General features: G+C 39.5%; 1 long non-coding RNA gene across 1 annotated transcript; it reads right to left on the bottom strand.

Annotated features, from left to right (window-relative positions):
- Positions 1 to 2,918: 2,918 nt before the first annotated feature.
- Positions 2,919 to 19,327, bottom strand: LOC129049755 (uncharacterized). The gene is made up of 4 exons (XR_008513062.2): positions 19,083 to 19,327; positions 17,950 to 18,048; positions 13,089 to 13,192; positions 2,919 to 2,982 (listed from the first exon to the last, which is right to left on the bottom strand). It is a non-coding gene; the product is annotated as an uncharacterized LOC129049755 (long non-coding RNA).
- Positions 19,328 to 27,996: the final 8,669 nt, after the last annotated feature.

Raw genomic sequence — 27,996 nt, 5'->3', positions numbered from 1 at the left:
ATAGCAGCTGTATTCATAAATTGCTAAAACTTGGAAGCAACCAAGATGTTTTTCAGTGGGTGAATGGATAAATAAATTGTGGTACATCAAGACAAAGGAATATTATTCAGTGTTAAAAACATGAGCTACCAAGCCATGAAAAGACAAAGAAGAAACTTAAATGCATGTTGCTAAGTTAAAGAAGCCAATCTGAAAAGACTACATATGGTACAATTTTAACTATTATAACATTCTGGGAAAAACAAAACTACGGAGAAGGAAAAAGATTAGTGGTTGCTAGGCAGGTGGGACAGGGGATGAGTAAGTGGAGCACAAAAGATTTTCAGGGCGGTAAAGCTATTCTGTACAATACTACAATGGTGGATAGATGTCATTATATATTTGTCAAAACCCATAGAATGTGCAACCCAAGAGTGGGACCTAATGTAAACTAGAGATTTTAGATGATAAGGATGTGTTGATGTAGGTTCATAGATTATAACAAACATCTTACTCTTATGCAGGATGTTAATAATGAGGAAAGTGAGGGGGGATATTATAGAAAACTCTGTTTTCCTCTGAAAACTGCTCTAAATATAAAATTTGTTAATAAAGCATATTTTGAATATGCAACAAATCAATGTTTAGAGAAGTTAGAAGATTAGTTCACCAAATAACATTTCACCTTATACCAGCACTCACACAAAATAATTTCATAATCAAGAAACTCACATAACGATAGATTGGATTAAGAAAATGTGGCACATATACACCATGGAATACTATGCAGCCATAAAAAATGATGAGTTCATGTCCTTTGTAGGGACATGGATGAAACTGGAAACCATCATTCTCAGCAAACTATCGCAAGGACAGAAAACCAAACACAGCATGTTCTCACTCATAGGTGGGAAATGAACAATGAGAACACATGGACACAGGAAGGGGAACATCACAGTCCGGGGCCTGTTGTGGGGTTGGGGGAGGGGGGAGGGATAGCATTAGGAGATATACCTAATGTTAAATGATGAGTTAATGGGTGCAGCACACCAACATGGCACATGTATACATATGTAACAAACCTGAACATTGTCCACATGTACCCTAAAACTTAAAGTGTAATAAAAATTAAAAAATAAAAAAAAAAGAAACACACAAGTACTGTCAAATAGCTAAATAGAATAGTTGAAAATGTTCAAACTTCTTGGGGTCCAGGTCAGTAATGAATTTAGCATCTCATGTCCTATTGTCCTTTTCTCTCCTTCTATTGTTGGGTGTAGTTGGGGTCTTGGGAATCCAGTCCATATTTTGTCTGTATTGAAAAATAGCATTGAAAAATATCTCAAAAGAAAGGGAAACAAGATTTGGCATTCAGAACGTAGAAAGGTTTTCTAGAAGTAGGGATGCTTTACACAGGTTGTAATGCAAAGAAGAAAGATTGTCAAGAGATAATTTCCTGGCCTGCAGCAAAAGAAGAATAGAATCAACTTGGTAGGTGGAAGTGAGGTATGGGAAATATAGGAATTCATAGTCCTCCAGAAAGATCCAAGGTCAAAATAATTACCAGAAAGCTTGGGGAAGAACATGTTATGAAACAAAAATAGATTGTATGGGGGCAATTTCTCAAATCACTGCGCTGAAGGAAAGAGTGGACGGTTTTCAATGAATAAGCAGAGCAGGAAGGTAAGAATATGAAATGAGGAAAAGACACCACAACATCTTCCTGGAGGGAAAGACGAGTTAGAAGACAGCCTTTAGGAATAGAAATACAACTTTGGGGATGCACCAGTAAGAAACTGGGTCAAAATTACTGCATTCCTTAGAGAGATCAGTTGTGAATTGTACCTGCTTCCATATGGAGTGAGAAAGAAGGGCTTGGAGGATACTGGGGACGGAGGGCACAGAATTATATTCTCCCTGGTTAGGAACAAGGAGGAATCTTACTTATGGAACAATTTAGGACAGGATTATTTTTAGGTTTGACATTGTTAACCAGTAATTACTAAACACCTTTTATGTGCCCCCTTCCAACTTCCCACATTGTACCTTTTTTTAATCATTGCCATTGGTAACAATTCAAGAAGAACCAGCTCTTGCCTCCTAAGAATGAGGAAATTCTACAGACCCAACATATCAAATGATTAGCTGAGAGGGTATTGTTGCTATGGGGGAAAAAGGGCAATTTGACTGGGGGAAATTCCGTTCATTTAGCAAAATTTAAAATAGTGTTTCTTTAACAATGATTATTTTCTACATGTTTGTTTATTTTCTTTAGGGAGGGGAACTGACACGAATTTTCTGGAAGATTTATAAAAGCTATTAGCCAGATCTGGAACAACTTTCACTACATGGCTTCTGGAGATCAAAAGCAGTAAAGAGTGCCTCTTCGAAAGGAACTCCACTTGCCTCATGTTGTTTGGTATGGAGCATGTATTAGCCTATTTTGCATTGCTATAAAGGAATACCTGAGACTGGCTAATTTCTAAAGAAAGGAAGTTTATTTGGCTCACAGTTCTGCAGGCTGCACAAGCATAGCACCAGCATCTCCTCGGCTTCTGGCGAAGTGTCAGGGAGCTTTTACTCATAGCAGAAGGCAAAAGGGGAGCAGGTGTGTCACATGGCAAGAGAACAAGCAAGAGAGAGAGGAGCAGGTCCCAGTCTCTTTTTTTTTTTTTTAACAACCAGCTCTTGTGTGAACTCATTACCATGTGGAGGGCACCAAGCCATTCATGAGGTAACTGCTCCCATGATCCAAACACCTTCCACCGGGCGCCACCTCCAACATTGGGAATCACATCTCAACATGAGATTTGAGGGGGACAAACATCAAAACTATGTCAGGGCACCATTTTGTGCCACTGCAGCCCCACAGGATAAAGTCAAGAAAAACTTTCTATGCAGTCTCACTCACTTTGCTGTGGTTTAAAATCGGTACTTACTACAATGTCAGGCATTTCAAAATTTCTCTGGCTCTTGTAGGCAAGTTGTTATTTATCAGGACATCTGGAATTGGTAGAGGAGGACAAAATCTAAATCAGTGGTTTTTCAACCTTTTTCACCTCAACCTACAGTAAGAAGTAATTTTTATAGTTACCCTGCACATACATGTATAAAATACACATACAAAAATACATACAAACTGAATCAAGAAAATCATAAAACAATAATGTATTATCCCTGAAGCACCATGAAATTTCAATTCTAGCTCTATTTTATTAAAAAAAAAAGCCCTTGTCACAGCCCACCATATTGATCATTGTTCATTTATAAGTCATATAAGGCCTGAAGTTTGTGACTTCTTTTCCCAAGTGGCTACCATGACATGCCTATTCACTGCCACCTGATTTACAAGACCTTCCACAATCTGGTCACATCTCCCTGTTCAGCATGAGTTTCCCACTTCTCCTAACATATCTTTCAGAATAATATAATAGCTTCCTTTCATTGGGCACCGACAATGTGATAGTTTCTGTGCTAAGAGATTATATGAATCATATCTTGACTACTCACAACTCTGTGATGAGGTTATTAATTTGCTTCCAATATATAGATGAAGAAACTTAAGCTCAGGGAAGTTGAAGCAAGTAAGTGACTGGGCTGGAACCTAAGATGGGCGTAACCCTGGAGACTGTTCTCTTTCCACTGGAACACACTGGCCTCCATGTCAGAGTTTCTCTTTAGTACCCTTCCACTCATCCTGCCTGGAGCCCTCCTGTGTTCATGCTGTTCTCCTACCTGGAAGGCCTTCCAACCTCCACTTCTAGCAATTCACAACTGCCTACTCTTATTGCTGGACCCAGCTCAACTCTGCTTCTCCTAAGAAGTCACTCGAATAACTTTGGCCCATGCTCTCCTCCCTCCTTTTAACTCTGGGAGGCAGCAAAGCTCAGGCCAGGTTTGAATGCTAGTCCAACGACACAGTGCCCAAAGATGGCACTCACTTTCTGTATCTCCACTTTCTCTTCTGTAAAATGGGGATAATAATTGCCCCTACCGCAGCCAGAGAGAAAGGTTGGGTTACCCACAAAGGGAAGCCCACCAGACTAACAGCGGATCTCTCGGCAGAAACTCTACAAGCCAGAAGAGAGTGGGGGCCAATATTCAACACTCTTAAAGAAAACAGTTTTCAACCCAGAATTTCATATCCAGCCAAACTAAGTTTCATAAGTGAAGGAGAAATAAAATACTTTACAGAGAAGCAAATGCTGAGAGATTTTGTCACCACCAGGCCTGCCGTAAAAGAGCTCCTGAAGGAAGCGCTAAACATGGAAAGGAACAACCGGTATCAGCCGCTGCAAAATCACGCCAAAATGTAAAGACCATCGAGACTAGGAAGAGACTGCATCAACTAACGAGCAAAATAACTAGCTATCATCATAATGACAGGATCAAATTCACACATAACAATATTAACTTTAAATGTAAATGGACTAAATGCTCCAATTAAAAGACACAGACTGGCAAATTGGATAAAGAGTCAAGACCCATCAGTGTGCTGTATTCAGGAAACCCATCTCACGTGCAGAGACACATAGGCTCAAAATAAAAGGATGGAGGAAGATCTATCAAGCAAATGGAAAACAAAAAAAGGCAGGGGTTGCAATCCTAGTCTCTGATAAAACAGACTTAAAACCAACAAAGATCAAAAGAGACAAAGAAGGACATTACATAATGGTAAAGGGATCAATTCAACAAGAAGAGCTAACTATCCTATATATATATGCACCCAATACAGGAGCACCCAGGTTCATAAAGCAAGTCCTGAGTGACCTACAAAGAGACTTAGACTCCCACACAATAATAATGGGAGACTTTAATACCCCACTGTCAACATTAGACAGATCAACGAGACAGAAAGTCACAAGGATACCCAGGAATTGATCTCAGCTCTGCACCAGGCAGACCTAATAGACATCTACAGAACTCTCCACACCAAATCAACAGAATATACATTCTTTTCAGCACCACACCACACCTATTCCAAAATTGACCACATACTTGGAAGTAAAGCTCTCCTCAGCAAATGTAAAAGAACAGAAATTATAACAAACTGTCTCTCAGACCACAGTGCAATCAAACTAGAACTCAGGATTAAGAAACTCACTCAAAACTGCTCAACTACATGGAAACTGAACAACCTGCTCCTGAATGACTACTGGGTACATAACAAAATGAAGGCAGAAATAAAGATGTTCTTTGAAACCAACGAGAACAAAAACACAACATACCAGAATCTCTGGGACACATTCAAAGCAGTGTGTAGAGGGAAATTTATAGCACTAAATGCCCACAAGAGAAAGCAGGAAAGATCCAAAATTGACACCCTAATGTCACAATTAAAAGAACTAGAAAAGCAAGAGCAAACACATTCAAAAGCTAGCAGAAGGCAAGAAATAACTAAAATCAGAGCAGAACTGAAGGAAATAGAGACACAAAAAACCCTTCAAAAAATTAATGAATCCAGGAGCTGGTTTTTTGAAAAGATCAACAAAATTGATAGACCACTAGCAAGACTAATAAAGAAAAAAAGAGAGAAGAATCAAATAGACACAATAAAAAATGATAAAGGGGATATCACCACCAATCCCACAGAAATACAAACTACCATCAGAGAATACTACAAACACCTCACGCAAATAAACTAGAAAATCTAGAAGAAATGGATAAATTCCTCAACACATACACTTTCCCAAGACTAAATCAGGAAGAAGTTGAATCTCTGAATAGACCAATAACAAGAGCTGAAATTGTGGCAATAATCAATAGCTTACCAACCAAAAAGAGTCCAGGACCAGATGGATTCACAGCCGAATTCTACCAGAGGTACAAGGAGGAACTGGTACCATTCCTTCTGAAACTATTCCAATCAATAGAAAAAGAGGGAATCCTCCCTAACTCATTTTATGAGGCCAGCATCATCCTCATACCAAAGCCGGGCAGAGACACAACAAAAAAAGATAATTTTAGACCAATATCCTTGATGAACATTGATGCAAAAATCCTCAATAAAATACTGGCAAACCGAATCCAGCAGCACACCAAAAAGCTTATCCACCATGATCAAGTGGGCTTCATCCCTGGGATGCAAGGCTGGTTCAATATATGCAAATCAATAAATGTAATCCAGCATATAAACAGAACCAAAGACAAAAACCACATGATTATCTCAATAGATGCAGAAAAGGCCTTTGACAAAATTCAACAACCCTTCATGCTAAAAACTCTCAATAAATTAGGTATTGATGCGACGTATCTCAAAATAATAAGAGCTATCTATGACAAACCTACAGCCAATATCATACTGAATGGGCAAAAACTGGAAGCATTCCCTTTGAAAACTGGCACAAGACAGGGATGCCCTCTCTCACCAGTCCTATTCAACATAGTGTTGGAAGTTCTGGCCAGGGCAATTAGGCAGGAGAAGGAAATCAAGGGTATTCAATTAGGAAAAGAGGAAGTCAAACTGTCCCTGTTTGCAGACGACATGATTGTATATCTAGAAAACCCCATTGTCTCAGCCCAAAATCTCCTTAAGCTGATAAGCAACTTCAGCAAAGTCTCAGGATACAAAATCAATGTACAAAAATCACAAGCATTCTTATACACCAATAACAGACAAACAGAGAGCCAAATCATGAGTGAACTCCCATTCACAATTGCTTCAAAGGGAATAAAATACTTAGGAATCCAACTTACAAGGGACGTGAAGGAACTCTTCAAGGAGAACTACAAACCACTGCTCGATGAAATAAAAGAGGATACAAACAAATGGAAGAACATTCCATGCTCATGGGTAGGAAGAATCAATATCGTGAAAATGGCCATACTGCCCAAGATAATTTATAGATTCAACGCCATCCCCATCAAGCTACCAATGACTTTCTTCACAGCATTGGAAAAACTACTTTAAAGTTCATATGGAACCAAAAAGGAGCCCACATCACCAAGTCAATCCTAAGCCAAAACAACAAAGCTGGAGGCATCACGCTACCTGACTTCAAACTATACTACAAGGCTACAGTAACCAAAACAGGATGGTACTGGTACCAAAACAGAGATATAGATCAATAGAACAGAACAGAGCCCTCAGAAATAACGCCACATATCTACAACTATCTGATCTTTGACAAACCTGAGAAAAACAAGCAATGGGGAAAGGACTCCCTATTTAATGAATGGTGCTGGGAAAACTGGCTAGCCATATGGAGAAAGCTGAAACTGGATCCCTTCCTTACACCTTACACAAAAATTAATTCAAGATGGATTAAAGACTTAAACGTTAGACCTAAAACCATAAAAACCCTAGAAGAAAACATAGGCATTACCATTCAGGACATAGGCATGGGCAAGGACTTCATGTCTAAAACACCAAAAGCATGGCAACAAAAGCCAAAATTGACAAATGGGATCTCATTGAACTCAAGAGCTTCTGCACAGCAAAAGAAACTACCATCAGAGTGAACAGGCAACCTACAAAATGGGAGAAAATTTTCACAACCTACTCATCTGACAAAGGGCTAATATCCAGAATCTACCATGAACTCCAACAAATTGACAAGAAAAAAACAAACAACCCCATCAAAAAGTGGGCAAAGGATATGAACAGACACTTCTCAAAAGAAGACATTTATGCAGCCAAAACACACATGAAAAAACGCTCATCATCACTGGCCGTCAGAGAAATGCAAATAAAAACCACAATGAGATACCATCTCACACCAGTTAGAATGGCGATCATTAAAAAGTCAGGAAACAACAGGTGCTGGAGAGCATGTGGAGAAATAGGAACACTTTTACACTGTTGGTGGGACTGTAAACTAGTTCAACCATTGTGGAAGTCAGTGTGGCGATTCCTCAGGGATCTAGAACTAGAAATACCATTTGACCCAGCCATCCCATTACTGGGTATATACCCAAAGGACTATAAATCATGCTGCTATAAAGACACATGCACTCGTATGTTTATTGAGGCACTATTCCCAATAGCAAAGACTTGGAACCAACCCAAATGTCCAACAATGATAGACTGGATTAAGAAAATGTGGCACATATACACCATGGAATACTATGCAGCTACAAAAAAATGATGAGTTCATGTCCTTTTTAGGGACATGGATGAAATTGGAAATCATCATTCTCAGTAAACTATCGCAAGGACAAAAAACCAAACACCGCATGTTCTCACTCACAGATGGGAATTGAACAATGAGAACACATGGACACAGGAAGGGGAACATCACACTCTGGGGACTGTTGTGGGGTGGGGGGAGAGGGGAGGGATAGCATTAGGAGATATACCAAATGCTAAATGACGAGTTAATGGGTGCAGCACACCAGCATGGCACATGTATACATATGTAACTAATCTGCATATTGTGCACATGTACCCTAAAACTTAAAGTATAATAATAATAAAATAAATAAATAAATAATTGCCCCTACCCTGTAGGATTGTTGTCAGGGTAAAAGAGTTAATAGACATAGAGTGATTAATACAGAAGCTGTTGCATAGCAGGTGTGCAATAAATGTCATTGTTATTCAGTTTTACCCAATGATCACTTCATGATATGCTGTCCTATTCCTTAACCATGTATTCAACATGCATATATCTAATGTCTCTGACTAGAATGTCACGTCTTCATGGGCAAGACTGTACCATATTTTCATCTTTACCCCAGAGGCACACAGGACCAGGCATGTTGTATACATTTAACAAATATCAAATTTTAACATTACAAAACTGGCCAATGCCAGAAAAAGAATGACAACTTCTTTTCCTCCTCCTCCTCCTCCTCCTCCTCCTCCTCTTTCTTCTTTTTTTATTATTATTATTTTTTTTTTTGGTATCAAAGGAACATCCAGTGATGATTTCGTTTTGGGAAACTCAGTAGGACGGCTTGTAAGTTCTATGCACGGAAGTGCTCTTGGGAAGAACTACCGTACAATACTGCTCTGGGCTCTGCTTGGTGCCTGAACAGATTTAAGTTTCAGAGATTCTGTACTGAGAGTGGGATGTGCAAAAATTTACACTGCTTTATGTTTCCAAAACCGATGTTAGCTTAGCTTTAGAGTCTTTATTTTCACTTAAGTTTACCCAGTCACTTCAAATTTAAACCTTTCATTTGAAATGATTCTCTCCCTCCCACTTCTTTTTCTCTCCTTCTTCACCAGGGTAGTCAAAGTTCCTAAGCCCAACCATGGCAAGGATGGAGTGAGAAATAGGCCATACATCTGGAGGCTTTTTCTAGCTCTGGGCTTTTAATGAGCTTGTGAATACGGCTCCCAGAGGTCAGTTTGTTATACGTGGCTCTGCAGAAAATAGAACATTTTAAACATCCTCAATATAGCCACTTTCTTTGTCTCTGATTTTCTTTCTAACCTCACTCAACTGTATTCATTCTGTAAACTCCATCCCCCAATACTAAGCACCTTGCTATAAGGAAGTTACAGTTTACAGTAAATGAAAAAACCTCCAGCCTGGCTTACTTTTGCCACTAGCCATAAGAGAAACACATTTCTCTCTTGTACACAGAAACAAAAAACAGCACAAAAAAGGCGCATGAAGAAATCCCACAGGAAAAGGCATCCAGAATATCTAAAGCAAACAACATATTTTACTGCATTTATTATCTTCCCAAGAAATGAAAGTGTGAGAGCCCTTAGATATCTGTCCGCAAAGAAAACATTTCTGTTCAACTAGAAATGCCCTACTAAGTTTGATGGTGCGCAAATACTGGTCTTCTTTCTACAAGTTCACCTGTTAAATGCTGTTTGTTCCTCAGAATGGGGTTCTGCATTCTTACTTCCACATTCCCTGTTAAAAGGGAGCCTGGTTTAAGCAAGATTGGTGAGTGAAAAGGAAATGTGGAGAGAAATAGCTCCCTAAGAAGCAACACTTTTTTCCCTAGAAAGTGACTTGAATCAACTTCAGTTGAAGAATAAATCATCCTCAAACTGCACCTGCTCTATTGATGGCTCACAGAGAGTTCTAGAAGAGCTCGGACACTCACTGATTGTGCAGGATTCTTAGAGTTACTACCTGTCATTGTGTGATTTTATTCCTGAAGGCCCTGGTGAGTTATATGGCGTGTGCTTATGTAGGTGGAAATAGAAATGTATAAATCAATATATGATCAGCCGGGTCTGAGAATTTTACACCATCTTTTGACATATTGGAAGAAGACTAAAATTGCAAAAGCAGATTCTTGGCTTCAACCCAAAGCAATAGGTAGTGCTGTGATCACAGAAGTGCTAAATGTGAGTTTGGAGAAACTTTTTTACAAAACACACACCAACATTGGTTTATTTTCTGAGACTGGTCCTCTAGACTTCTTGGGATATCTCTGGGGACCCTGTTTGCTAGACCGAGCCACAAGCTCAGGTGGCCAATCAATGTGGCCCATTGCAGCCTGCGTTCAGCTGCCCTTGGGACTTATGGCAAAGACAGATGTGAAATACTGCTACGGAAGGGCTAATTATGTAAAAAGTAGTTATGCGTGGTAAGAAAACTTTAATGTATTTCACTAAATAAACAATTTTTTAGTAATAGCAAAATATAGAACCAAAAAAAAACAAAACCTAGTTACAGAGTAAAATCTTCCCGACTTATACTAAGTTTATTTTGACTCCACTTTCTCACAGTCTCTGTATAATTGATTTAAAAGCAAATTGCATTTCTAATAATAGATTAGTGTTATTTTTCTTCTACTCTGCTGTAAGCCATAAAAGCAAACATGCCCGCTTAATCAATTTTCAGTTTCTAAACAACCTGCCTACTCCTTCTCGAATAGTGTGAGTCCCCCCTTCTGAAGTAAAATTTTTTGGGGGCAAAGTCATATTTTGAAATTCTTCTTGTCAAAGCAGAATTCTCTCTTTGAACTCCCCTTTCCAGTAATTCTATCCAGGCATGAACTGGTATCACTCTCTTTGCTTTATGCCTGGATAAAACTATCCTTATAGTTTATACACCAGAGGCTTGTTTTCAAAGAATGAGCATCATTTGCTATGGCGATAAATATACTCTGTAGAAAAACTTCAGACTACATTAAACCCATTTACTAAAGTTTTGGAGCAAGTGGGGGCTGGATGGCAGAGAGTGGAGGGGAGGACCTCTTTCAGGAAGTAGATGGAACATGGGTAGCCCCAGTCTACAGTTCTGTGTTCTTGGGGCATGCAGAAGGAAGAGAACTAGTTGTCTTTTCTGGTCGGCTGGGAACAGGGGGATATGGTTTCAGAGCCTACACTCAACCCAAAGTCTGGCATGCCCATAAGTGATACCATGGCCCAGAGATTTAGGGTGAGCTTCAACCTGCATGAACAATAGCATGTTTGGTGAGAATGAAAAAATTATATCACAGCATTTTCCCTGTGTTTAACTCTCCAGTGGCTCCCATTGTTCTTACAATAAGATCAACCACCAGCTAACTTCCAGGTACTACTAAACCCTGCCCCGTTTGGCCTCAATGTCCCTCACAGACCGTCTCCAGCTTGTGCTCGGCCACACTCCTTTTTCTGGTGCTCCCACTCAGCTCCTGCTCCTCTCAGGACTTTCTTGGCTTAAATTGCTCTTTCCCATTCACCTCTCACCAACTCCAATATCCTTTAAGTCTCCATTTAAATGTCATTTTTTCGTGGAAGTCAATTTGAACTTTCATCAGTTTCTCTTGATACAATTGTTATGAAATCATAATTTGTTTAATCGCTGTCTTCCACATTAGACTGGAATATCAATGAAAGTAGGAGCCACATCTGCCCTGAATTCTCAGAACCTAACACATGTCTGGTCTACGGTGGGTGTTTAGTAAACCTTTGAGAGTCAAATGCCTGAGAATGAATGAAGTTGTGCAAGAGAACATGGGGGGAATACTTCATTAAGTAACATGCTGTATTTCTAGCATTCTGAAAACCCCACAGACTAATGTCTCCCAAATACCCAGTGCAATTATATAAAAAGATTTTATAATTTATAAACAAAATAGAGACTGGGTGCCGTGGCACACACCTGGAATCCCAACACTTTGGGAGGCTGAAGCGGGAGGATCACTTGAGCTCAGGAGTTCAAGGTCAGCCTGGGCAACATTGGGAGAAGAGACCATGTCTCTACTAAAAATTTAAAATTTATCTGGGTGTGGTGGCACATGCCTGGGTGACAGAGCAAGACCATGTCACAACAAAATAAAACAAAACCCTCCAAAACCAAAACAGACCTTTTTTAAACTCACAGGACAAGTTTAGTCTATCTTCAAAGCCAAAATGACATTTCTATTAATTGTGGGAGGTAAAGGGGAAAAGATGCAAGAGGATTGAAATATTGTAGCACAATTCATGTGCTATGCCTTCCTGCCATCTCAGGTTTTAATTTAGTGGATTTTTAAAATTTAGAATTCGAAGTATGGCACTTCCTGCTCTCTGTTACTGCAGACAGCCGTGCGGGCAGAAAAAAGCATCTGGACCAGAAATCATCATTACCAAGTGACAGAACTGGAACAGGTACTAGAGTGATCCAAGATAATTACTGAGTGGAAAAGATTGATCTCGACTGTTTCCTGAATGTAGCTGAGTTTGACCCAAAACAGTGCTTTTCAAACTTTAATGTGCATATGAATCACTTGGGATCTAGTTAAAATGCAGATTCTGATTCAATAAATACAGAGTGGGGCCTAGGGTTCTGCATTCCTAACAAGCTCCCAGGTAACAGACGGGACTAGTCAACATGGATTGGCACAAGTCAGAGGGCACAATCATGCCCAGACGCAAAGAATGTTCTTCACAGAAAGGAAGTGGTGGGGCCACGCCCAAAAGGGTGAACAGCAAAGCCCAGATGTCGCCAGCAGAGGGCAGCAGAGGGCAGGTTAAAGTGCACTGGACTCACAGGCCAAACAGCCCAAAGGCAGCTCCAAAATAGTTCATATCAGAGCATGCCTAAGAGGATAGGGGAAAAGCAGGCGCTGAGACCACCAGCGGCCTGAAGGGAGATGTTCACATGGACTGAATAAACTCACTGGAGGGAGCACTTTGTGACAGCAGAAAGAACACCAATCACGGGCAGGAGACCAAAGATCTAAGTCAGACACAACAAGAGAGCAGTACATTGGGGCCAGCCACTCACCATCAGCCTTGATTTCCTCATCAGTCAAACAAAGGGTGGTCGCTAATGAACACTTCCAGTCTTCACGTTCTGCATCAGTGGTTCTTGTTCAGACCTCAAGGAGTCTGGAAGAGACCATGGAGAGACGGCTGGTCACCTGCCAGGGTGAGGCCCTTGGGAATGTGACGGGCAGGGAGTTGGTTTTGTCTGAAAGTCAGGGCTCAGTGGAGGCTTTTCTATTTTAATTATCATTTTCATTTGTTATCAAAGATTACGTGCACTTTGGACAAAAAGTCAGATAGGGGCCTGGTGCGGTGGCTCACGCCTGTAATACCAGCACTTTGGGAGGACGAGGTGGGTGGATCACTTGAGGCCAGAAGTTCAAGACCAGCCTGGCCAATATGGTGAAACCCCATCTCTACTAAAAGTACAAAAATTAGCCAGGCGTGGTGGTGAGTGCCTGTAATCCCAGCTACTCGGAAGGCTGAGTCAGGAGAATCACTTGAACCCAGGAGGCGGAGGTTGCAGTGAGCCAAGATCATGCCACTGCACTCTAGCCTGGGCGACAGAGCTAGACCCTGTCTAAAAACATCAGATTGGACTAAAAGGCTTATAACCAAAACAACAGTCCCTTATCCCTCTTACATTCCTTATCTTTTTCCCCCAGAAACAATGTCTTCAAACTCTTTTACTGTTTCTCCTCCATTTTTTGCCTCCATATTTCTGAATAATATATACAATATAATCCTATTACTTGATTCATTAGCTATTGACTTTTTACTATAGTGGATTAGGATAATAGTTCAATTATACCATCTTTTCCCCTTCATTATTCTCTAAATATAATTTGTCTTATTAATATATCTTGAGTCATATCTATATTCAGTTTCTGTATTTTGACTATGTACATATTATTCATTAAGTCAGGTAATATACTATGATTATATTTAATTTCTCATACAACTTTTTGTCTGTCCTGGAATTAATAATTGTCTTATTTTTTTCATGTGCTTTGTTTAAACATCTGACTAAGTTTCCCATACCCTCCAACATGCTTCTATTGAAGACAGTTTTCTGTAGAGGCATCTGTCAGATTATTCTTGCTTTCACCCGTTTTGCATTGGATCCCACACATCCTGAATACCATCCTTCCTTCTCCTAGTTTGCTTCCTCCTTTTAATGGAACATTTCCACCAGCAAGGCCCACCAGCCCTTCCACCAACACCTTGACAGTAATCAGGGTTGTCTAAGTCACAGGCTCTTGTAGATTCCTCAGGAAGAACTCATAGGATTGCCACTTCCTAAGTTTGGGCATGGTCATAAAGCGTGTCTGAACTGTACGTGTGAAGGTAAGGTTGGCTGAATATAAACTCCTTAGCTGACATTTTCTTAAGTATTGTAATTGTTATTCTGTTGTTCTCTGGCTAACATACTGCTCTTGGGTGGTCTGATGAAAATTTTATTTATTTTCCCTAACACGTGAATTGTCCTCTTGCCTGGATAACCAAAGTATCTTTTTTCTCTGTCTCTTTCAGGTCCAATAGTTTACTAGAATATGTCTTGGTGTTGGTTTTCTGGGGACCAGTTTTCCCAAGTCATTCCTTTTAATATGAGACCTGACTTCATTTTTTTATTTCAGGAAAGTTTCCTCATATTACAGATTTTAGTACTTCTTGTGCTTCATTTATTTGCTTTTCTTCTTTGGGGGTTCCTATAGTATGTATATTGGATGTTCTTTGTTCTTTTATATATCACTTTCTCTCACTTTTTCTTTCCTTCATTTCTTGATTTTTAAATTTTTTTCTTTTTCCCTCCTCTATTTCTCTTAAGACAATATTCATTGTGTTAATTAAATTTTATTTTCTTCCCAGTTTTATCATTTCTAATTTTTAAAAAAGTTTTTTTTTTATAAATTCTGTTGTCATTGAAATGATCCTTTTGCCCAATTCTCATTTCCGAGTTTTTTCTAATTCTTATTTCTGTTGTTCTTTCATAGTTTCTATCACTTTCTTAAATTTTTTAGCTTATTTTGAAACATCTGGTTATAACTGTCATCTATTTTGGCATATTTTTCTAAATTCTTCATTGAATAGAGACATTTTCTGCTTTTTATTTTCCTTTTTGCATAACGTTGTATGTGATTCACCCACGATCCTTTTTCTGTTGCTCATTTTTCAGACAGATGAGTTTTTCTCCACTTTTAGGAGAGAAGGATGTGTCTAGATCACTTGTCTAGGCCCATAGCTCTAGAATTACCTCTTTTGTTGTTTTTAAGGAGATAAATACAACCTGGCTTTCTGAGATGTTCCTTCTCTGCTCCCTCTCCCATTCTTACTGGAATTTCTCATTCTGTTGGTGTTGTTATTCCTACTGTCAGGTTGGATTCTACTCCCAGCAGTTTCTCTTCAGTGCAGGACTTTGCCTCTGAAGGGAGTTTGGGGTTTTTTGTTTCTGGAGTTCATGGACCCCAGAATGTCCCAGACACATTCCCAATAATTGGAATCTTCAGCCCACATCACAGATTCAACTGAGACTCAGGTATGGAAACTCTAAATGCAGTAGTCTTTTTCCAGCATCTCACTGCAAGGCAGAAGAGTGTGGTGCTTAGTTTCCCACTGCTTGTACCACACACCCCTCCTGGAGATTTCTTGAGTATTTAACACCCTAAGAGGCAAAGTATGGACGGATGCAAGTGACAGTAGCATAATTTATGAATCTCCTTGAGTCTCCCACCACTGTCAGACCACTATCAACCTTGAGTGTTTACATTTTTACCAGTATTATTTCAAAAACATACAACTCATTGGACCCATGGTTTGAGGTTTTGTTCTAGTTGCTCTGTCAGAGTGTCTGAGCTTGAGGTGACTCTGCAAAGCTGGGCTTATACAACCAACTCTGAGCTTAGCTTCACCATTAGTAAACAGGGTAAATAATGCCCACCTCACAGAGCTACTGAAACGATAATAAAGTTGAAACATATGAAAGTACCTCCTTGATTTCACCTGATATATAAAAAACTATTTACAAACTGTAAAGTGATAAGACATTGTATGTTATTTCAAATAGATTTATGAAATATGTGAAGCCCTGTAATTTTATGTTTAACTGCATAATTTTCACTTAATATGCAATATTAATAATTGTTTTCTTTTCCCACCAGAATGTTTGCTTCAGAAGAGCAGTGATTATTGTCTGATTTAGTTCGATGCTATATCCTCATTGCCTCAATGCCTATGATGTACCTGCCACATCACAGACATTCAATAAATACTGGATGAATGAGTTGTTTGTGCTAACTTTGACTTAAAGCATATTATGCAACAAATAAAACAAATGGGCAAAAGTTAAATGGGTACTAGGTTGTTGTTGGATTGGGCCTGTGGAACATGCGCTGCCAACTTATTTCTTTAGCATTTCAGTTTGCTTTGTATTCTTGCCTACAAGTGACACTGGCTCCCCTGCTGCAGCTAAGGGAATGAGCAACACCCGGAGTGCCAGAAACAGCTCCTGCAGAAAATGTGGCCACACCGACCTCCAAGTCTCTGTCCTCCAGGCCAAAATACAGAAGGCTTGAAACAACGTGGATAATGGCTGGGCAGAGAACAACGAACTGGACTGTCTTACTCTCACAAGTGTTTATGGAAGTCTGGCAGTCCGTCTTTAAGTAAATAGATTTGTTTTAATGGAGCAATCTATCAAATAAGCAGGGCCGCTGAGAAGGGGAGAAGGAAGGTACACGGCTGCTCCCTCGCCCTTGGGAGCCATTTCTTGGAGGATAACAAATGCGAGTGAGGTAGTGATACTCAAAGCAGGAAAAATAATAGCCTGTGGCTTAGGATGGTCTCATCTAAACTCAACGTGTAGATGGGTTTTGTGTGTTTAAACAAGCAGCTCTGCATCTCAAAAACACGGAAGAAGGAGCAAACAGATGCAGAACCAGTACCAGGAGGCTTCTAGTTAGTGGGTTCTGTAAGAGAAGGGTGGTACAATGAACAGATGAATGAGCAAAGGTTTAGTCTCTACAGGTTTTCTCCCCTTACTACTGGAGGGGGTGTCAAAAGTGCCAATTTGCTTGCTCACCACACAATACTTGATAAATGAGTAACATATTTACAGCGTGAGATGCATGGGGCGGGGCTCCGGGTGCGGGGGCGGGGCAGGGAGAAATTACCAAATATTCACATGAAGACTCATATTTTGGACTTTACTCACAATATTCACAATGACACAGTGAAAGGGCCAGGTGTAGTTTAACCCTTTTAGTATGTGCCAGAACTTTACATTCTTTGGAAAGAAGAAAGGGATTTAATGTAAACTACAGATGCTTTAATCAAGTGGCTTTCTTCACATACCATGAAAGCATTTTGAAACATTCAAGTAAAAAAAAAAAATTCTTTTTTTCTGAAAATATAACCTCTTAAACACCAAGGATGCTGCCAGACCAAGTCTCATCAAGTAAAAGAGCACAATAAGAAGCTTAAAAATGGTTAGGATTAGGTTACATTTGTATAAGTAAGCCGGTTTTTGTTGTTCAGGTCTCAATCCTTAAATGATCCCAACTTGTGTGTGGAAGGTGTCTCCTCATTAAATTATACATTAATATTCTCAGCATGGGTCCCAGTGGGATCCAGAATTTCCCCAGGGCTCACCAATTGTTAGAGGCAAATAACTACATCAATAGCAATAATTCAAATTTTGCTCACCCATTGTCCCCATGTGCTACAAGGCCCTCCCCTCACCCCAACCAGGTGTTCCTGAGCCCCCTGTGAGTGTCCCACTTATGCAGATGAGAAGCCCTTGCCTGCTTACTCCACAGGAGCACAGGTGCTGCTGCCCCACTGGCACCTTCTGAGGGGATACAATTCCCAAATGCCATTCTTACCCCTGTGCTATCCCCAGGCTCCCAAATGTGCAGAGTGCACTCAATTCCAAAAAAATGCACATCCCCTTCAAGCCGCATCAGGTCAGAGCCATGCAGGTCCTATGAGAAAAAGGCAAGAGGACCTGTTATTCCAGCACCATGTCATAACATGTTTGTTCCTTGAGCTCCGAAACAGTCTTTTGCCCCACATTTCACAAATCTTTTATGAAACCATCTTCATCTGCTTTTGCCTTCTGTGCCTCTCTCTGCCTGTCTCAGATCTAGACCAGGGCCCTGGGAATTGAATAAGCACCTCTCTTCCATTCCCCCAGACAGGTACAAAAGTTCTCTTTTCAAGATAAATTGAAGTCCCCATGCAAATTAACTCTTCTGGGGCCTTCCCTACCATTTTGCTAAACATGCCCAGACATACTTGAACCTTAACAGTAGGTAGCATCTAATCCTGCCTCACTCTTGTATCTCACATGCAGGATCCAGGCCCCGTAAATTTTTTCTTCATAAAACTTTACTTTGACCCTTCCTTTCCTTCTCATCTGCCACCACCTTAATTCAAGCTTATCACTTTGCTCCTTGCTGCCTCCAAAGCCCATTAATTAGAATCACTGCTCATTCATCCTAAAAGCTGCTACCAAAATAATAATCCTTAGACTCTGCCTTGAACACATAGACTGTTTGTAATAGTTTCCAACTTTCAATTGGCCATACGAGTTAGTTGTCATTTACTGGAGAGAGTAGTAGCCTCCAACTCTGTCAATCTGCATTCAAACCTTAGCTCTGTGCTTGCATAACTTTAGGATACAATCACTGGCTTTAAGCCTAAATTTCATCATCTTTAAAATGTAATATTAATATCTGCCTCATAAGGCTATGTAAGAAAAAGATAATATGACATGTTTTTCAAATTTGAAAATACAAATGTAAGACGCAATGTTGTAAGAAGTCCTCCATAATCTGGCCACCACCAACTTTTTCAATTTTTTCTCCAATTATTCCCATTCCCAGCCCTCCTCCCTAGCCTCATCAGTCTGTTTCTTGCCCTTTAAAGGAGGCTTTCACTTCTAGCTATTGCTAGTCATTGGAATAGATTAACCAAACTGTCAGTGACTTAATACAAAAGTTTATTTATTGCTTACTTAAAACCAAAACAGGTGTTCCTACTTGGCAGGTGACTCTCCTACAGTGGGTGGTTCAGGGATTCAGGATTCTTCCATCTTTCAGCTCTGCCATCCTTAACATATGACTTCCAGGGTTACTTCAAAAGGAGAGAGAACATGGAGAATCACACACGGACGGTTGTTATAGGCACATATCAGAGCTCAGAGTCATATAACATCTAATGTAGTCCAGTGGAATATCCAGCAAGATGAGGATGGGTTTGGTGAACAGTTGGCTCCCTATGCAACCAGCCCAAACACACAACCAGAATGTATTTTCCAGGATGTATTCCCAGATACACCCTTCAAATGCCAGCTAAGGCCTCGTTCCATTCATGAAGTCCTTCTGGAGCAATCTAACTGATAATCTTTTACTATAAACTCAAACTCCTGGCACGTATTTATTATACTATGCTCTGACTCATTGATCTCCTTTTTGTTAAATCACATACATTTCTAGATCTCTTTCTTCTCAGACTCTGAGATATTTAAATTTGATAGCATGCTTCTTGATGAAACACTTCCCTACATTAACACCCCTGAGTTTAGACTTTCTTCATTCTTCCCCTACGAGACCTATTTTTGGTTCAGTTTTTTCTTCCATTGAATAACTTTAAGTCTCCACTCCTCTAAAAATGGTCTTCCATTTGCTCTAACTGTAACCTCTACACTGATGTCTTCCAAATCTGAATCCTGTCTCACAATCACTCATCCCTACTCCACAGCCACGATTCCAGCTATCTGCAGGATTTCTGTGGTAGCTCATCTCCACAGATCCAAGGATACCTATCACTCCCTCCCCAGTGAACTACCCCTCTTTGAATCCACGCCCTGGGTATCCCTTACCCCTTCAATCTGGGGCCGCCTGTTTATGTGTTAAGTGAGAAGTGAGATGCTGTGGTTTCCAAAGCTGAGGGTAGTAATAATCCATGATGCTTCCACCGAGGTCTCTCTGAACGCCCATTCTTGGAACACTCATTGTGTTGTGAGAAGCCCAAGATTCATGGGGGCATCTTGGTTGACAGCCCCACCCATGCTCCCAGCCAGCAGCAAGCAGCACATGCAAGCCATGTCAGTGAACCCAGCAGAGACTTCCAATGACTCTAGCCCCAGCCACCACTTGCCTGCAAGTGTGTGAGAAATCCTGAGGACAGCCCAGCTGAGTGAGTCCCCATCGACCCCTAGAACCATGAGAGATAATGCAAAATGTTTGTTATAAGCCACTAAGTTTTGGGATGGTTAGTTACACAGTAATAACATAACTTGGGTATCTAACTGTTCAGCTTGCCTACAAAATAGGTGTTCTCAGTAGATGCGTTTCTTAGTCAAATAGAAAAGAATTCAACCTTTTCAGGTAAAAGTCTTGACACCATTATTTCCCTTTCCTTCTTCTCTATTCTAACTTACCCACTAGACTGTAAGTCCCATCAGTCTAGAGACTGTGCCTGGTCCCATATCCCCAGCACATTTGTTAGTACATAATACTGACTCAATAAAGATTTTGTAAATAAATTACTGAACGAATTATTTTGGAAATTATTACTGAACCATAAAATTCATTTCTTAATAAAACTTCATGGATTCTCAGTAACAGTTTTTGTTGCCAACTCAACCATATTAGAATAGTTGTTACTGAGTGCATAGGTGCTAGATGTTATATTTATCATCATTTTAACTCTCGTAATAACACTATGAGATATATACATCATTATTCACTTTTTATAAGAGGAACAAACCAAGGTTGAAGAAAATTCAAATTCCTGGCCCTGTATCACAAAGTTTGAGAGTTTAAGAGTCAGGATTCTTAACCCAGGTCTCTAAATGCCCCGACTTATTTCACTCAGCAAACACTGTTTCCTTATCAATTTTTGTATTTTTTTGGTATCTTCATAGGGCTAGGAATAGGCACACAAAATTATTGTCTGGGGAAAAAAATGAAGTCTCAGGCCAAAGATCATGACAATATTTTCTCTCCTCGACCATCTTCACTCTTTGCCAAAATAGGAAACAAATCAGAAAATACGGAGAGGATGGGGCATTGTTTTATCTCTTTGTTCTGGGCAGTCACCTAACACAGAACACAGATCCTCAACCCTAGCTTTACATTAGAATCATGTGGGAGCATTAAACATTATTTCCTGCCTGTGAGCCATCCCAGACCAATAGAATCGGAAGTTCTGGTGGCAGGCAAAGACATTCCTGCCTCTGTACTGCTCTCAGTGATTCTAAAATGTGGCAAGCCATGATCCACTGCTGTAGGAGTTCTTGCAGTGAGCAAGTAAGGCCCATTATCTATCAGAAAATGATCCAAGGATTTGGATGCAACCAACAATGTTCACTTTAAGCAGTAGAGTCAGCTCTTGCTTGCATGAAAATGCATACTACAATCTTCTAGTTAAGAGTAGTAGGGAGACTGTGGTCAGGCCTCAAATCTCAACCTCAAAGCCACGAAGCACTGACTGAGAAATAAGCCAACCTCAGTCCAGAGGCCTTGCAAAGTTCTAAAGCCTCTTCAACTGTTAAATCAAGTTTATGTAATCAATTTTCTCTCTGTAGATGATACCCAGAATACTACTCACTCTTGTCTGTTCTTTATTGCTTTGGGGAACAAATGAAATCCTATGAGATAAAAATAAGAGTATACTTTGGAAATGGAAGAAAATAAAGGAATTGGATTCAACAGTAATTATTCACAGAAGTTTACAGTAATTTTTAAAACTACCAAAATTCTTAAAACCCCCCTGCAATTGTGCAATAACTTCCAATTCCCTCTCCTGTTTTCCACCTAAGAACTCAGATACTCAGGTCTCATGAGATGATTTGGAAATCCTTACTCTGAAATCCCTGGAGAAGCCCCAAATTGTAGAGAAATGTTGTTCTCCCTACATTCCAAGTAGCACATTCGGAAGTCTTCCTTCTATGTGGGCAGGCGAGCTGGCTCAGCCCATCCTTCTGAACAGACTTCTCGTTCTGCTGTTGACAGCATGGAACCGAGTAAACTAAAGGCTTCTTCACATTTATTCATGCAGCTCAGCTCCTGCCCTGTTGACGTTCCTAAGCAGATGTGCAAGTGCCCAAAGACAATTACACTATGATTCATCCTTCAGGACGCCTGCTAAGGCAGGCTGCCTGACTGTGAGTGAAAACATATTTTAGCAGTAGCTGATTTTTTCCTTTGGTTGAAGACCAAGTCAGACTAGGCATGGCTTTGAAGTTATTTCTGTCTCGGTGGATTAGAGGTATCAAAAGAAGCAGCTCCACAAACCTTTTAACAAATATTTACAATTCTGCACTAAACAATCTCCACTGTACCTTAACCTTTACTGTCTTGTGAAATGCTTGCCAACCTCCCTGCCAAACTCATGCACTTGGCAGAGGAGGAGAGAGAGCAGCAGCTCAAAGGAAATGAAGTACAAAACAGTGAAGCATCCAGTCTTTTTGCAGTGGAGGAGAAACAAGGCCTTGTTGTGCTGGCCTGGCTGCAGATGTGGATACCCTTCCTCTGTCCCCCGTCCTACCCTGTCCCTGCAGGCAGGCACTCCTCTGCCCCCAGAGAGATCTTTCACTTGCTCAATCCAGATACTGGAGGGACGTGTTCCATATTCACCTCAGTCAGTCTTGGGGCTGCCCTAAAGCCAAAGTTTCCAGAGGTGACAAAGGTGGCTCCTATCCAGTGCAGGAAGGACAAAAAACAATAGGCTCAAACTGCAAAAGAGAGTGATTATGAGGATGCCATGTTTGCACCCGTTAGAAGACCACAACACTTTGCATAGTTTATAGTAAGCCTCTCACATTGGATGTTTTTTAATGAAAATGCTTGTTGCAGAATATTTTGGTTGCTTCTAAAATGCTGTACAGATTACTTAAATGGATGACATCAACTTCTTTTTTTATTTTTAGGACTCCTCATTGTGAACACAAAGATCTCATAAGAAAAATCCATAGAGAATAAAAGGATCAATGAAAGCAGCCAATAGGCGGGATCCCATAGTTGATGAGGCGAAAAGCGGCAATCCGGCGCCTCCTTCCCCTCTTCCCTAACTTCCTAGGAACAAGTAGCAAGTACTGCTTACCTGTGGAGTCAGCCCCATGATGAGATCAGTAGAGGAGACCCATAGGAGGGGTGAGCATTAGTGAGGTCCCCCAAGTGGCTTTAATCAGCAACACAGAAGTCACCAAAGGAAGGCAGAGCTTGAGAGGAACAGATGGCAGCTGCTGACATAACGGCAGCCAGGGTTTGTTCATGAAGCCCACTGACATGGTACCCAGTGACCCCCCTGAGCTTACTGTGAGACTTTAAAGCCTCACAGCCATGATGAAGGCAAGAACCAAAAGTAAATGCCTATATTGTAAACAGGACTTCCAGCCCTTACCTCTGGCTTGTATAGCCCAGGGAACAAGCATTAGTAGATGAACTCAAAGATTTGGTGGCTAGGGTTGTAGTCAGGCATTTCATTCATTCACTCACTCAACAGATATTTATACTCCAAAGCACTGGGTTAAATGCTTTGCAAAACAAAAATAAACCAGGTCCTTCCACTGAAAAGCTTACCGTAATCACTAAGTATTAATACACGGTATCTATAATACAGGTTAAAAAAAGTTTCATCATGTAGTTAAAGATCAAACCTTCATTTGGTTCTTGGTGAGGAAGAGAGATGATCTCCAAATTGCGGAATTAAAAAGATTTTGGGTAGGAGCTCAGGATTGAGATAAAACTAGTACACGCAAAGATGGTGCAGAAGGTATTTTCAAGGAGAAACAGTGTGAGTAATGATATTGAGGAGGAAAAAAACACTGGACCTACATTTTAAAGAAAGTAGATGGTTCCATGTGCCTGAGCAATGGTGTATAGGAAATAGTGGAAAATGTGGTCAGAAAGTGGGATGGTCAGGAAATGGAGGGCCAAGGGTGCCAGATCAAGGAATCTGACTTTCAGATCATAAAGTAATGGAAATCATGAAAAATTCCTTAGCAGAAGGGTGACTTGATCAGATAGTTACTTCAGGAAGATTAATCCTTGCTTAATGGCCAAGAAAACTCTTGTCAGCAGGGCCGAGTTCACAATCACACTTTATAGTAACTCTTATCAACAGTAATATTCAGTAGCATGAACAAGGAAGAAAATCTGGTTTTTAATCCCAAAGGTAATTCTTCCCACTGCCCAGAATACTCTCTCAGCCTACCAGCTGTGTTGTGTGCTCAGAGAGTAAAAGTTCACATAAATAACACCTACATCAATCATAATTAAGAAAGTCTTCCTGCTAGAGGGAGGGGCGGGGCAGAATAAAATGCCTCCCAAACACTCTTACCAAGGAGAATGACCTCCAGGGAGCCTTTCTGATGGCCCCACAATCTCTTCTCATCTCAGATGCACTGGGTAGGGGCCATCTTTCATAGCCTACAACTCCAGCTGTATATTCTTAATTTACTCAAATAACTTATGACATCATCAAAATATCTTTTTCTTCTATAGGGCTATTTTCCTTGTTAATTATGTAAAACTAATAATAGTAGCACACAGACACTGTGAGTCTTATTTTGAGGCATTAAACATGCAATAAACTCAATATACTATATTTCACATGCTTCTTAAGAATATGAAATGGTAATGGTAGTCACTACTCCATGAAATCTAGCCAACATATATTAGTTGTACTGTAACATAATAATCTCTATCTATAGAAAATGCTTCTATGGCTCTTACAGCAGTTCATGAATATTTGCTTTTAGCTTCAGAATTGCTTTATAGTTTAACAATAAAAAGAGGGACTTAAAAATTAAGTGTAAGGCTTTTTGTCTTTTCAAAATTATAGAAAACATCTTTATTTTAGCATATTATTTTTTAAAATATATAAAAAAAAATTAAGAAAAATAAACGTCTTAATTCCACCATTCAGAGATAATGTACTTTTTACTAGAAAAATAACATTTCATTTGATAAATATTCTATAATTCATTTAACCTGTATGCTTTTGTACCTTTAGATGGCTCCCAATGTTTCAATTTTAAAAACAGAACTTGATGAGCATGACAAGATCTAAATATTTGCTTAAATTTTTAATTTTCTTAGGACAAATTTATAGAAGTATAATTCTTAGGTCAAACAGGAGGCATATTTTAAAGGTTTTTGATGAATACTGACAAAGCTTGTGAAAATCCTAAGACCAATTTAATATCCTTTCTGCAACGATCGGGAGGTGATTTTCTTGAACACTGGATATTATGATTATGTTTTATTATTTGCTAATTTGCTAGGTGAAAGTTATGGTTTAATTTGTCTTTAATCACTGATTTTAAAATTTTTATAATGCATATTATTCATGTGATTTCTTCCTTTGTGAGTTACAGCCTTCACCATAAAATTCATGTATTTGATATTTGGGCTTTTTCATTCTTGACAACTCTTTATACATATGCTGCAAATGTATACTTTCTAATATCTGTTTTTACTATTTTTGTAGCATTTTGATACAAAAAAATAAATTTGTACATGGTCAAATCAATCCACCTTTATCTTTTTTAATTTCTGGATTTGGTGTCAAGTTTTTAAAATCTAGCATGCTCAAGATTATATAAATATTCTCAAAGTTTTTAATACTGTTCTTATGAATTTGGCATGTAAATTTCTTTAATCCACTTGAAATTTATTTTGTTATGTGATGATAAAGTAATGGTTTTTCCCTATGTGTTTTGCAAATAGCTATCCAGTTGTCCCCACACTACTTAGCAAAAATTCCATCCCTTTTTACTGTTTCCTCCATTTAATTGTATACCAAAATTTATAGATGATATGAATCAGATCGAAGATTTTCTATTTTTTCTGTTAATCAGAATTCCATTCCTCAGCATTAGCAGTACAGTTGATGTCTTTGTGTACACTTAACAAATCACTTCCCCCAGTAAAAAAGAGCTTCTTACTATCCTGTCACTGTCCTTGACATTTATCATTCTCGAGTTTATTTATACCCTGACTACATACATATTTCTAAACAATATATACACTTGTTTAGCATTTTTAAAAACTTCTTATAAGTGAATGAAAATATCCTGTTTCCTATTTTATGTTGTTGTTCAATGTTTGTGCAATTTATATATGTAGCTCCAGTTCCTTCATTTTCACTGCTTTATAATATTCCATTGTATGAATGGAATGTATTGTTTAAATTATTTGCCCATAGCCTTGTATAAAAGGTTTTATGTGATTTCTTTTGCTGTAAAACATTCTTGTTCCTATCTCCATAAACATGTAGAAAGATCTCTTGAGTAACTCGCTGGGCTGTCGGATGTATACATCTTCAACTCCATAGTAGGTGTTGCCCAGTTGTTCTCCAAAGTGCTTGTACATTTACCTTCCTATAAGCAGGGTTTCTATCACTCCACGGCCTCATCAGTTTTTAGTGTTTTCAAGCTTTTAAGCATTTTTCAATCTGATCAATTTATTCGTCTAGGCAGACTTTTGAATTCTGTTGTCAAGTTCTAAAAAATGTAACTCATTAAGATTTTTAATAGAATTTTAAACTCCACATATTAATGTGGAATAATTAGCACCTATATATTAATCATATAATAATTAGCACTGTTCCCACCTCAGAATATGATCTTTCTAATTTTTTTGCCCCTTCATAGTTTTGCACTCTTTCATACTTGTGAACATTTAAGTTAATTCATACACGTTGCATATTTTGTTGCTATTGTGAATGAACTCTTTTTTCAAAAGGGTGATTTTTAAAGCCAAAAAATTTACTCTATTCTTTTGTTGACTTTGAATTTAAGTAGATTAGTGCCCCCAAAAGATGGAAAATATGTTAAGAACAAATAGCTGAGCACATCCATAGCATTATCTAAAATGTCAAATAAAAGGTCAGCACTGAAATTAAATTTCAGCACCATTATGAACACTGCTGGTCCCCTTCATTTGATCTGCCCCACTCTCCCAAAGTCCTATTTTTTTAAAGTCACTTTTCAACAGCACCTCCTAATAGGCAGGTAACCACAAGGTGATCTAGAATTCATCACAAAGCAGTGGACAAAGGGTGGGCAACTGGGACCCTCCTCCCACGGCCCTTTGCACCACCTTGCAACACCTTACTGAGCTTACCTAGCAGTTGTAAGGGCAGTGCTTAACCCTCAGCTTTAACCATGAGCTCAAAACTCAAGGACACAGAGAACGAGAGGAAGAATGGGAGTTCCCACTTCCCCTCTCTTTCTGTCTGCCAGCCACCTCTTCTTCATCAATAGGAGTTATCAAACACCTGTGATGAGCTGAGGACTGAGTCCAATGCTATTAGGGTAAGGGAGGGACATGAACAGAGCCTAAGACATAGTTCCTGCCCTCAAGGAACATACAATCTAGATGGAAAGATGACTCGGAAGCATGCGGAATTATGGAAAAATTCAGAGCCTCGAGTAGTCTTATTTTTTTCTATGCTACTCTCAGCTACATCCAAATTAGGTAGGTAGACAAATAGGTAGGTAGGTAGACAGACAGACTAGATAGATGGACAGACTAGATAGATACATACATACGATAGATTAGATAGATAGATAGATAGATAGATAGATAGATAGATAGATAGATAGATAGAGATAGATTTAAAATATTTGGGACATTTTAGTTTCTTTGTCACTCTTTGAACTGGAACTATAAAAAATACTCTTTTACTATCACAAGAGGATAGAGGACCTAATATGATGCTGCTGCTGTGTCTCAACAGTGACAGCCAGGTACAAAGGTTACCATTACTTCCCTTTGGGCTCTGAGTGTGTCTTGCCTGCAGCCACCACTCACCGTCCCTCACTTCTAACTGGGTTCCCTGGCTGTGGGCAGTTCTGGACTACAGCATATTCCTCCCCAACAATGTTGAGTCCCCAGCTCTATTTAAACAATCTC

The sequence above is a fragment of the Pongo abelii genome, chromosome 15 (genome assembly GCF_028885655.2).
Source record: "Pongo abelii isolate AG06213 chromosome 15, NHGRI_mPonAbe1-v2.0_pri, whole genome shotgun sequence".
Lineage (NCBI taxonomy): Eukaryota > Metazoa > Chordata > Mammalia > Primates > Hominidae > Pongo > Pongo abelii.
This window is presented reverse-complemented; position numbering and strand designations above follow the sequence as displayed.